Below are 13,064 nucleotides of genomic sequence, written 5' to 3'. Positions count from 1 at the left end.
CAGGAACTTGTTCTGGAGAACTTGTAGGCGATGCATGTGTGTCTTATTTGCAGTCCCCCACACTGGCGCTGCATAAGTTAAAAGAGGTCGTACAAGCGAGGTGTAGAGTAGCATTGAACAGTCCAATCCAATTTGTGAACGTCTATTAACCAAGGGGTATAATTTTCGAGTTCTAGAAGAGGTTAGTGTGAGAATGCGAGTTATATGGGCATTCCATGTAAGTTTCGTGTCTAATAATATTCCCAAATATTATTCCATAATTTAACAGTGGTCTGTATAGCAAGCTTGCTGGTCGACCAATATTAAACATAAAAAAGAACGTAATACTGGTGACAGACTACAATACTAATCGCGATTAGCACTTATCGCGATCACGTCCGATCGCGATTACCGAAAATGTGGTGACACATTAGGTCCCGTCTGGTCAACAGCTGAATTAACATAGAGGAAACAATTTCTCTGTGTACATACGTATATGTTTGTTTCTCTCCTGGACAACACCTAAGTTCATACTTTCTTGTGATGTTTGTTCATTGTTTTTTTTTTTCCTTTTTTTTTGTTGTTTCTTGCAGCTTCGTATGGGAATTTATTTGTTAAAATAATTATATGCTTTACAATATAAACTGATACAATTTATATCATTACTATTTATATTATTTTGAAAAGAGATTTTATAACCTACTATAAAATTTATATTATCATGCCAAAAATTTATATTATTTCGTAATAAAATATATTTTTAAAATCAACCCTAACCTCAACGATAGCTTCGTAATGGAGATTGAAATTGAAAATCTGAAAAAGAAACCAGTTTCAGTTTGTAATCCATTATTTATTGAAATGAAACATCTTTCACCAGTCTTCTATTGCTATATATATTATATGAATAGTTCTTCTGTCAATTGTTAATATATTTCTTTTTACTTTTCTCACATCTGCATTAAATTTCTCCACTACGTCTAATAGTAGCCAAATTTATTTTTTAGCCATTCATTTTCGTTTCTATTTCATATAATACAATGGAAGGGGTAACAAAATTCCACAGCAGAAGCTATCACGGCTTCCTAAATAATATAAATCAAGGTGATTCAAAACCAAAGATTACTAAAATGTTCCTTTCGTCCACTGGGCCGTGCCTCAGCGCGATTATCTTGTTCTGGAAACAGGATTTAGCTCCTAATCGCGATCGGTACGGTGACACACTACAAACCCGATCGCGATTAGCTCGATAATCACGATTAGTGACTGTAATCTGTCACCAGTATAAGGAAGGGAAAAGATTGAACAAACGCAAAGGGAGCTTCGTTATACGAGATTCGGCAAACATGGACCGAACATAACGCCTCCTACCGGTTTTCAACAGACTCGGCTATTTTAGTTCACATGCTTCACTTCCACGTACTGCTGGATCCCTATGGAGTAGGGCGAAGTATGTAGTGTCTTGATAACCTATCTCATGTTGGAACATTGCACGGCACTATCAATCTTACACAACTCAGCCAACTTGTGACTTATGTGTAATGTGTACGAGACTTGTACAGTTGTACACTTGTACACTGGCGTTCAAAGACATCTGACCTACAATTTTATGATCGTGTAAGCGAACTTTCTAACCACGGAATAAGTCTGAACCAAAGATATGAGAAATTGACAAACTTTGAAATAGTTCCGCTGGTTCTAAACAGGTGGGGCGGTTAAAAAAGTCGGAGAAAATGATGGTATATATTAAGCATGAATTTATTATTCTCATAATTGACAACATCAGCAGTTTCCAACTAAACTGACTGTTGCTTTACAATCAGTAGAGTGGGATGAAAAACTGAATTCTATAATGCGGGTAGGCCTATATTTATACACAATAGGGATATCCTGAACTAGCACCAACAGATAGCGCGCATGTACTTTGAGGGATGCGCTTTGCGTGTGCATTTGTCTTCCGGTATATAAACATTGAAGATTTACGTAGTGTATTAATACATTAAATACTCTTAAAACAACTCAAAATGTCAAATTTTTGTTGTGTTCCTATATGTAAAAACAAGGGAAAGCCTTTTGTCTTCATTCAAGTCCCGAAATATTCTGAATATAGGGTAAACATTGGTAATTTCGTGGCAGTGGTTATTTCGTGATACTTTTTCTTTGCTCTTTTGTGAACTAACCAATGGTGTTACGAGATTCAAATTTCCGCCAAGGGATTGCATATGTTGTCCAGTTTCCAGAAACATACAGCTACGCTTTGTGTGACTGTTGTAGTTGCTTCAGTGAGCTTTTATGTTTGGAGAGAGCAAGTTTGCATCGACTTCTCAGGCGTACAAATTGTGTGGATGTTTGTAATTACATTACAGGCTTATTACTAAAGGTAAGCATATGATATTTGGTACAATGATTTATTATATCTTAATGAAATTTTAGGAAATGTTTCTGGAATTTCAGATACAGCTGTAATCGCCATATAGGCTTAGGTTTACGGATAGGAATCTTAGCTGTTTGAGGCGAAATTTTGTTGAGCATTAAGCGTTACATTTTATACTATTTTAAAAATTGTATTACAATACGAATTTTAGAAATCTGAAGATAAGATGTGATAACAAAAAAGAAAAGGGGGACGTAATGGGTTCAGTGTAGCTTCTGTTTGATTTGTTATCATGCTAACTGCCAATGATAAGTGCTAGATGACTTACTTGCAAGAATTGTGACAGAAGATGGAACATGGCTCCACCATTTTGGACCGGAGACAGAGGCAGACAATGGAGTGGCATCATGAAAATTGACCAAAGAAATAGAAATTCAAAAGTGCACCTTCGACAGGAAAAGTTATGGCTACTGTGTTTTTTGATTCAGAAGGACTTTTGCTTGTGAAAATCATATCACACGGAACCACCATTAATTCTGACGCGTATGTGACAAATCTCAAGAAACTTCAAGCTCGACTGAATCGTGTTCGACTACATCGGGAGAAGCAGGATGTTCTGCTATTGCACGACAACGCACAGCCGTATGTCAATCACAAGACCACAGACCAGATCAGAAAATTCGGATAGACAACACTGAAAAATCCGCCTTACAGTCCTGAACTGGCACCGTGCGATTACCATCTCTTTGGTAAACTGAAGGATCCCTTCGCGGAACGAGGTTAGAAGATGACTTTCTTGTGCACGCTGCTAAAGAGTGGCTCAGACGTGTTGGTTCGGACTTTTACCGTGCTGGTCTACAGGCCCTCGTTCCTACGTTACATAAGGCAGTTGAAAGGGACGGGGATTATGTTGAAAAGTGACATTTTGTTTCTAAAAGATGTATCTACATTCTGTGAAAGTGGAAAAGCTGTAGGATAAAAATATAATTTTTAAAGAAATGTTATGCATTACTTTTGGAGTTAGCCTAGTAAAATAGGCTGTAGTAAAGGCCGTAATAAAAGTGTTCACCCTTTCAGGGCAAAGAAGATCCCTTTTCAGTTTCAATTTTTACTTTGATTTCATTCTTATTATGTGTTGATATGTATTTCTATGTTTTCTTGCTATGAATATTAGACGGAATTACTATGTTTGAAGCCATGCAACAATAAATGAGAATTTCGTTTGACTTTAATGAATTTTTCCACAATTCTTCTACCTCTCACGAAATTATCAATGTAATATCACGAAATTACCAAGGTTATCATGAAATAACCAACCTTTTAGCTTAAGTTGTAAAAGTGGTTTTTGGCACTTGTTCAAGAACGAGTCCAGTCTTTTATGTCTCCAGATTTGTACAGCACATTATCGTCTTTTCGATGAAAAAATCGAAATAAGGATATATTTACACATTTGTATTTTTAATTAATTTTCATGAAATTATTACGAAATTACCAATGTTTACCCTATGCTTTAAACCTTAAAAAAGTATAAGTAATTAAATTGGGCCTCGAAAGTGCTAGCTATTAAGCAAAAATAACTACTTCAAGTAAGGAATTGCTGGCTACAGTTTCATTTTGGAAAAGGGAAAAGAAAAATCAATAAAAGCATATGCAACCTCGACAGCGAGCTATGTTAGCTTAGATTATATGCAGTAGTTGTAGGAGTCTCCGAAGTTTACGCCTGCAGTAAACTCTCGATAAACTGGGATGATTATTATCCAGGACGATCCGTGGTGAAATCTATTTCGTGAATAATGTTTTAATGTACTGTACCCTAATTATTAAAACCATGTTTTTACTTCAAATTTTCAAAATCATCCCACACAGTATTCAAAACTGCATGTCCTTAACCTACAAAACACAGGAATAATCGTGATACTACTGCGATGATATTATATCATCTTATCAAACATTGCATTTAATCTTTCTGCAACTAGAGAAAAAAATACGAGGAATTCAATCTCGATAGTCCTTTACCTATAAAAACACATTGATGGTTGCATATCTTGTTTTTAGCGTACGGTTCTTACAATACTAATGATTGAAGAGGTAATATTCACATTCTACAAAGTTTATTTTTTTTATTTATTAATTTTTTTTATTCGCGCATCTCGTTCTCAAAGTTCTCGTTTAGGTTCATCTATATTCTGCATACTGCAGATTTCCCTATCCATTTCTTAAGGGGAATCGCTCAGTATTATACAAGTTTACGCTATTATTTATTGTAAATTAAATAATTAAAATATCAGGTAAGAAAATAATGAATTATATTAAATTATACTAGGTTATGTAAAATAGTTATAAATATAATTTTGACAAGCACAGAAAACCAACAAGCGGGAAAAAGTAATCAATTGTAGCATATGACATAATATAGCCCTACAACATGTTGTGCCGCATGGAACGCTCCTGCCATCTAACGGTAAAACTTCGCATAAGATATCCCTATTGACGACACTGTCTATTATCTTCGCCATATATTCATAGAAGTAATAACTAAAGAAGCCACACTTACACCAACAAAATTATCGATCACTATCGATTAGTGGGGTCAGATTTTTTTCATCGTCAGTGTACAGCAACGTTTTCTAAGTACAAGTGTACAGGTTGCAGTGCAGTACAGGAAATGAGTGAAGAGGCATTGCGATGAAATCTGTTGCTGGTGTAACAAATCAGTCATTGTATTCTACATCATAAAAATCTGTGTATCATAACTCACAATATCCAAAAACTTCTTTTTTTTTGGCAGTTAAGCAAAAGCTTACACCTTACTAATTACCATTTGGCAGTAATTATTTCAAATGTGTCCACCACAAATTCTATCATTATCTCGCCGGGGGTCGAACCCAGGTCGTTAGGATGGAAGACCAGTGCTCTGGCACAGGCTCGAAGATTTTTATACTGACAAGGGAGCACACTCTACCTGAAATTTTGCAGATGCTGAGAGCATCATTCTTTCTTCATCCACTCTTTCCAACACAGCTTCGTTTCTTATTCTGTCTGTCCATTTCACACACTCCATTCTTCTCCATATCCTCATTTCAAGTGTTTCTAGTCGGTTCTCTTCACTTCGTCATAATGTCCATGCTTCTGCCTCATACAATGCCACACTCCGTACAAAGCTCTTCACCAGTCTCTTCCTTAGTTCTTTCTCCAGAGGTCCGCAGAAGATGCTCCTTTTTCTATTAAAAGCTTCCTTTGCCATTGCTATCCTCCTTTTGACTTCCTGGCAGCAGCTCATGTTACTGCTTATAGTACACCCCAAGCATTTGAAGCTGTCCACTTGCTCTACTGCCTCATTTAGAATTCGCAAGTTTACCTTCTTTATTTTTCTTCCTATAACCATGGTCTTCGTCTTGTTTGATTTATCTTCATTCCATACTGCTCACAGTTGTCATTTAGCTCCAGTAGCATATCCCTGAGATCATCTCCTCTTCTGCAAAAAATGCCGTATCATCAGTAAATCTTATGCATTTTATTCTTCTTCCTCCTACTATCACCCCTACCATGTTCTGAAAACAGTTCTTCACTAAATCCTCAAAGTAGATGTTGAACAGGGTAGGTGATAAAGGGCATCATTGCCGTACTCCTCTCCCTATTTCACTTCTATTAATCGCTATTTTAAGAAGTAAAAATAAAAAAAAACAGAGCGCTCACAGGTTGCGCCTCAGCGCACCCTGGCAGGACTGCATCCCTGCACTTATTGTGTAAAGTTGTTGCGCATGTATTGCGGTTGAAACACAAATTAATCGTGCACCAAGCACACCGGATTAAGGCATTTTAACACTCTTCTCGCCCACAATGCTTACATTGCATTTTATAACAGAATTCTGTGAGGATTTGAAACACCATTCGTCGCTCTAATAGTCTATCAGTCTTACTAATAAACCGTGTATAGTTTTTATACTAGACTTATGCAGAGTTGAGACAGAAAACGTTACTAATAAACCGTGAATAAGCTATGGACGTATAAACAGTCTGTAACTATACAATGGGAATTGCTTTGCAGTAGTTATATACACGAAACCCCTTGTTTAAGAGTTGTATATAGCGAAAAAATGGCCGCCCTCTAACAGCTGTTCGTATCGACTGTGATTTTATGATGATGTTTACCTTGTAACCACAGAAGAACAAACCAAAGATCATAGAATTATTAGAATAATATTGCTGTAGATTGTACTCTTTGGCCAAAATGTAGTGTGGTAATCGATTAGAGCCAGTTCTACTATCGATGTTTAATACGCCACACTAGAGCGGTCTACCGGATCCAGTAGAGAACCTCAGATATTCTATTACCTTTCGTAACGAAGTAATGACGAAACTATGACGTAGCTGTGTAACAGTTATACTGTTATACACGATGTATGGAGTGATTATTAGTAAGGAATTTACACACGACGTATAAATGAGCTACTCGTTGTATAAGTATAAGACAGTTAAACGTCTGTATAAAGAGTTTTTATTAGTAAGACCATATCAGTCTTACTAATAAACCGTGTATAGTTTTTATACGAGACTTATGCAGAGTTGAGACAGAAAACGTTACTAATAAACCGTGAATAAGCTATGGACGTATAAACAGGCTGTATGCTTTGCAGTAGTTATATACACGAAACCCCTTGTTTAAGCGTTGTATATAGCGAAAAAATGGCCGCCCCTCTAACAGCTGTTCGTATCGACTGTCATTTTATGATGATGTTTACCTTGTAACCACAGAAGAACAAACCAAAGGTCATAGAATTATTAGAATAATATTGCTGTAGCTTGTACTCTTTGACCAAAATGTAGTGTGGTAATCGATTAGAGCCAGTTGTACTATCGATATTTAACACGCCACACTAGAGCGCTCTACCGGATCCAGTAGAGAACCTCAGATATTCTATTACCTTTCGTAACGAAGTAATGATGAAACTATGACGTAGCTGTGTAACAGTTACACTGTTATACACGACGTATGTAGTGATTATTAGTAAGGAATTTACGCACGACTTATAAACGAGCTACTCATTGTATAAGTATAAGAGAGTTAAACGTTTGTATATAGAGTTTTTATTAGTAAGACCGTATGTGTTTTGTTCACCGACGTAACAAGAAGCTTGGAGACCCCTGGAAATGTTTTAAGGTAGGCCTCCTCCCCCACACCTTTGAGTTATACTTAGTATATACCACAGTCTAATACATACAGTCACGCAACTCATACGTATAAAATATGCCAACATTTGACAGCTGGCGCGACAGTAGCCCTCTAGCGGCAGGCAAGTTAAAAGTGTGCACACGACATATGATAACACATCAGAAAATGGGTTTTGCGTAATTTATTTTATATTTTTATGCTATACAGTAAGTGTATATGTTCTTATTAATTTTACTTTAGAATCCTAGAAGAATTTCACACGCAGTTAATCTACAAGTTTCAGAAGCTGGCAATAAACGTAATTCTTTCTGCTCCTTACAACTGAATCATGGCTCTGATCACGTATCATGGTTTGAAATAATATAATTGTTCGTACGTGGACGGTTAATTCAATTCATTCCTAAATATATTTATGCATCATTGAAACTTTGTATTTCCTGTGAGAAGAGTAAAAATTAGTAGCTTGAAAATTGTAGGGCATATCTCGTAGGGTACATCGCGTGGTGAACTCCTCTCCCCATTTCCTGAGAAATTAACTATTTTCCATATCGCAAATTGGGGTAAACTCGGCCGCTGAGGTAAACTTGAAAATAAAAAAGGGGAGGATTTAAACCTTAATATGACAGACATTGATTTATGAAGTTCATTATTTTTCATTTCTTAAGAACCGGTATTTTCTTTATTATTTTGAGTCACAAATAGTGCTGATATTATGGTTTAAATTTTTATGGCAAGTTTACCGCATTTTACATTACATAAGCTTAATTTTAATTTATCCTACCTATATAATACGTGATTTACATGCACTTACTGTTAATATGACGTAGGTGAGAACAAATAAATGAACACACAATTTTGTTGAAAAAATTGTAACTTCAATTAACTCAGAAAATGTAGACCTAATTTTATTTTCAGAGCAGAATTGGTGTAAGTCAAAAATGGGTAATGAGTGTTAAAGTAAACATTCTGTAAAATACAGCGCAAAGTAGCAGTTAATATTGAATTTATTTAAACTATTAGTAGTCAGTGAATAGCACGAAGGATATATTAATTGCTACTTTGCGCTGTATTTTACAGAATTTTTACTTTAAACCTCATTACCTAATTTTGACTTATACCACTTCTGCTCTGAACGGCTCTAATAATTACTGGGAATGTAAAATCAACACCAATAACAGTTAACAGTCATGCAAATTATTACAGAAAAGATTGCTTTTTATATTAAATTTAAAAAGGCTCTTTTATTTCTTGAGAACTTAATATGTCTGCCACATGAATCTACACCAACACATCAGAAATTTATCGACACATTCCGGATTTATTCAAGAAGTGAATATTTTGCAAAAGGATTACAATACTCCATGAATTCTTGAAATATTAACACCATGATCCCTACTTGAATGCAATATAACATTCAACTGTTGAAAAATATAGGGTAAACTAGGGTCTGTTGGACAGTCGGGCATGTTGGACACTCTGTACTTTAACGGTTTACCTCGCCACTTGTGGGCACCACATTCTGCTAGAAGTCAATGACGGAAGTAGCCACGAGTGGGGCTACTTCCGTCATTGACTTCTAGCAGAATGTGGTGCCCACAAGTGGCGAGGTAAACCGTTAAAGTACAGAGTGTCAAACATGCCCGACTGTCCAACAGACCCCAGTTTACCGTAAAGAAAAAAACACGAATACAAAAATTATGGCATTACTTGCATTAAAAACTGTAGATACATTATCCAAAATCGGAATGGTTACACATTTACACATACAGATGATCTCTGCAAAATATATATATATATATATATATATATATATATATATATATATATATATATATATATATATATATATATATACTGTAACAGGCATTTACTTTGTTTTTATTTAAACTCTCCTTCCTGACATACAAATAGGTAACTGAATAGAACACAATACGTAGGCTACCTACAACGTGGATTATTGGTTATGACTGAGTTATGATTTTCTCTTGGTCTTAGGGAATCTGAAGAACGACAAATTCTGGGATTTAAACTTGTTGTTACTGCAATTTTCGTCATTGCACACATTGCCTTTATTCCGACGCATGATTAAACGTTATTATAACATCTCGCATCCCTTTAAAACACGTGCTGGCTGAACGAGATTGTATCAACCATAGACTAATAAATCAACCCTATGACCACTGACCAGTACCTTGCCTGCCGCTTGGGCGCTAGTGTCGCGAATGTTGGCAAAAAAGTGTTGAAGTTGCGGGACTGTATGTATTAGACTGTGGTATATACAAAGTCAAATGTTTTAAGGTAGGCCTCCTCCCCCACACCTTTGAGTTATACTTAGTATATACCAAGTGACACCATTACATATTTTATAATAGTCATCTGTCCGAAGACAGGTTCGAACCTCACAAGTGACACCAATAAGGCATCACTCATGAGACACTAAGCCAGGAGATAATGGAGGTAGGTTGGCCAGTTCATTCCCCCTCCATTTCATACATCGCTGACTAGCTATAGTCCTGTCGCTCTTATTTCCGGCAGCCAATCACGTTGCAAGTCGGCTACATTTAAGTTAAACGTGTTCGTCTTGTGATTCGCTCCTAATGACGTTGTGCACTTTCTAAGGCTCGATAAATACTTAATATAATCGCCCGCCATTTTGGCTCTTTCGTTGGCGTACGCAGAAAGCACACGAGGACGTTATTTGGCGCTCAATTATTTGCTGAATTACAGTGCGTTTGATTTATTATCATAGGAGCTACGACATGATAATGTTTAACGGTGTGGCAAATAGATTTCTCGTCTGGTAGCTCGGCAACGAAAAAACAACAATGGCGAACGATACTACGTACCTAGACTTTATAGAGCCTTCACTTCCTAAGACGTAAGCAAAGAAGAGGAGTCACGCCGGGAATAACAGCGTCGCGACTATACATATCGACCCTCCCAAGTACTAACATTGTAACTCAATTTTTTATGGTTCTGAGTTGTGCTAGTTAATATGGTCTTAAATTGTTTCTTTTTTTTTTCCAGTACTATCATTGTAACTGTAAACCTCCCCAATTGTATGTAAAAACTTATTGTTACTCTACATATATATATATACTAATTTACACGATCATTTTAAAACTTCATTTTCATACACCTTGATTACAAAACTTTTAACACTGTATCACTTCGGAATATGTATGATAAGAACTTTCTTGTGTTAAATTTCAACGTACCTTGTTAACATGTTTCGACCTATTTTCGGTCATCTTCGGAACTGGTCGTTGTTGGTCTTGGCTAAACACAATCAAATACACAGCACAAGAAAACGGATACAACCCCAACATAATAGACAACATAATACGTAAGACAAAACAAAACCACAAAAAACAGAAGAATACAACACAAACACAAGAACACAAAAAATACATCACACTAACATACGAAAACAAAAACACACATAAAATTGCAACCTCATTCAAGAAATTAAACTACAACATCGCATACAGAACAAATAACACTCTACAAAAACATCTCAACACACAAACAAACAAATACAACCACACAGGCGTATACAAACTCAAATGTAACACCTGCAATAACTTCTACATAGGACAGAATAGGCAGATCATTTCAAACACGTTACAAAGAACACATCACAGCCATAACAAAATTACAAAACACCTCCACATATGCAGAACATATCACAAATGCCAACCACACCTACAGAGACATCAACAAGACATGGAAATACTGCACATCCAACCAAAAAGCCAGAAACTCAACATATTAGAACAATACGAAATATACAGACACACGAAAACACACCCCAACGATATTCTCAACACACAACTCAACTTCAAAACACACACACTCTTTGACTCTACACTACACTACTGGTGTTGAATCAACAAAAATGAACACAGAAAAATAGATTTGAAAATAAAATGAATATTTAAGTAAATTAATATTCTCCGCTACATTCATCCAGTAACTTCAGGGAGCCAACAAAAAGTTACTAGCTTTGTAATCAGAAATTTTAAAAAATAATTCTTCGATGAAAAACAATTCTGACAGCTCTTTAAATTCCACGCCCCCTTCCAGCCTTAATTTAAAAAGTGTAAACATACGAGTATTTTTAATCAGATTTGAGCTGAGTCCATTTGGGGTATGAAAATATAAATTCTGAATAAGTGAAATAGGTAAAAAAATTTGGAAAATTTTTCATGATTTTCAGTGGAGTCTTCCCTTAAGTGTGTTTAAATGCGACAGGTTCATGTCATTAGATTTACTGGCACGTAAAAGAACTCCGGCGGGACAAAATTCCGGCACATCGGCGACGCTGCTATAACCTCTGTAGTTGCGAGCATCGTTAAATAAACCATAATTTTTCTTTTGGTCAAGTGAGCTTAAATGATATAATGGGAAAGATTTAATTGAACTCTACATGATTATTTTTTTATATTGGAACACGATTCAATTATTCTAATTTTATAATAGGATTTAATTCAGGACACAGATATAATGCTCTTTTATACCTAACAACGTAGTCATTTTTAAACGTAAGTAAACAGAACTTGTAATTATTTTTAAATGTAAGTAAACTGTACTTAGAATGTTACAAGTTTTAACAAACTTCAGAGTTGATTTGATACAATTCTTCAATAGTAAGTTCCCATTGCAAGTTATTGTTACACTCCAACATTTCAAACAACAATGGTGATGATGATAGGGACAGATTATTTTTATGCACTAAAAATATAATAAGAAAACAATGTTGTGCTGTAAACAAATGTTACATCGGTATTAAATCCTTGTTTCTCTTTCCATTTCAGAATAAAGAAATACAAGTTTTGATACCCGTTTTGAGGTCAGGAGGTTGCTCCTGGCTTGGAGAACTTAATAACTATATTAAAACAGTAGTAGAATTATCGGAATTGTCTAGTGTGGATTTATTGTTGTTACTGATGATGATAATTCCACAAAAAAAGATACATTTATGAGAAAACAGATATATTATATGATATATTGAATCAAAATTTCGATACCGATATAGCGAAACGAAAATATCGGTATTTCGTAAAAACCGACATATCGCTCCCATCTCTATATAATGGCAGTAAAACAGAAATCTTTCTGCAATTTCTCCACTAATGAAGACGAGATATTAATTGATTAAACACAAATCCCTGTTCGACATGAGCCAAAAAGAAGAACCAGAACTGTTGATACAATTGAGTAAAGTGATTCATAATTGAAGGACACACACGATGCGGCAGATTTAGCTACTGAAGCAAAAGTTTCAGTGTGAAATAGTAAGTGAAGCAGGGGCGTATTCTGCTGACTACCGGGGCTACCGGCGGTAGGCCAAGGAAATTACAAAAGAAAAAATTTATAATATAACATAATGTAATAATTTTGTATTATTAGTTTTACCACAGTAATTAAAATTAAAGTAATTGTTAGATTTATATGCGCTCTCTGCTCTCGAAAAGAAACAAGTTGTCAAGGCGGCATCACTGGAGAAACCGCTTGCTACGTGAGGTAGCCTGTGAC

At 35.6% G+C, this 13,064-nt stretch overlaps 1 long non-coding RNA gene across 1 annotated transcript in view; it reads right to left on the bottom strand.

The window, feature by feature from the left end:
• Positions 1–13,064, bottom strand: part of LOC138712607 (uncharacterized) — a 73,479-nt gene that overhangs the window by 57,431 nt on the left and 2,984 nt on the right. The window lies entirely within an intron of this gene.

Source organism: Periplaneta americana, chromosome 2, assembly GCF_040183065.1.
Source record: "Periplaneta americana isolate PAMFEO1 chromosome 2, P.americana_PAMFEO1_priV1, whole genome shotgun sequence".
Classification (NCBI taxonomy): domain Eukaryota; kingdom Metazoa; phylum Arthropoda; class Insecta; order Blattodea; family Blattidae; genus Periplaneta; species Periplaneta americana.
Note: the sequence above shows the minus strand (reverse complement) of the source record. Positions and strands in the feature narration are given on the sequence as shown.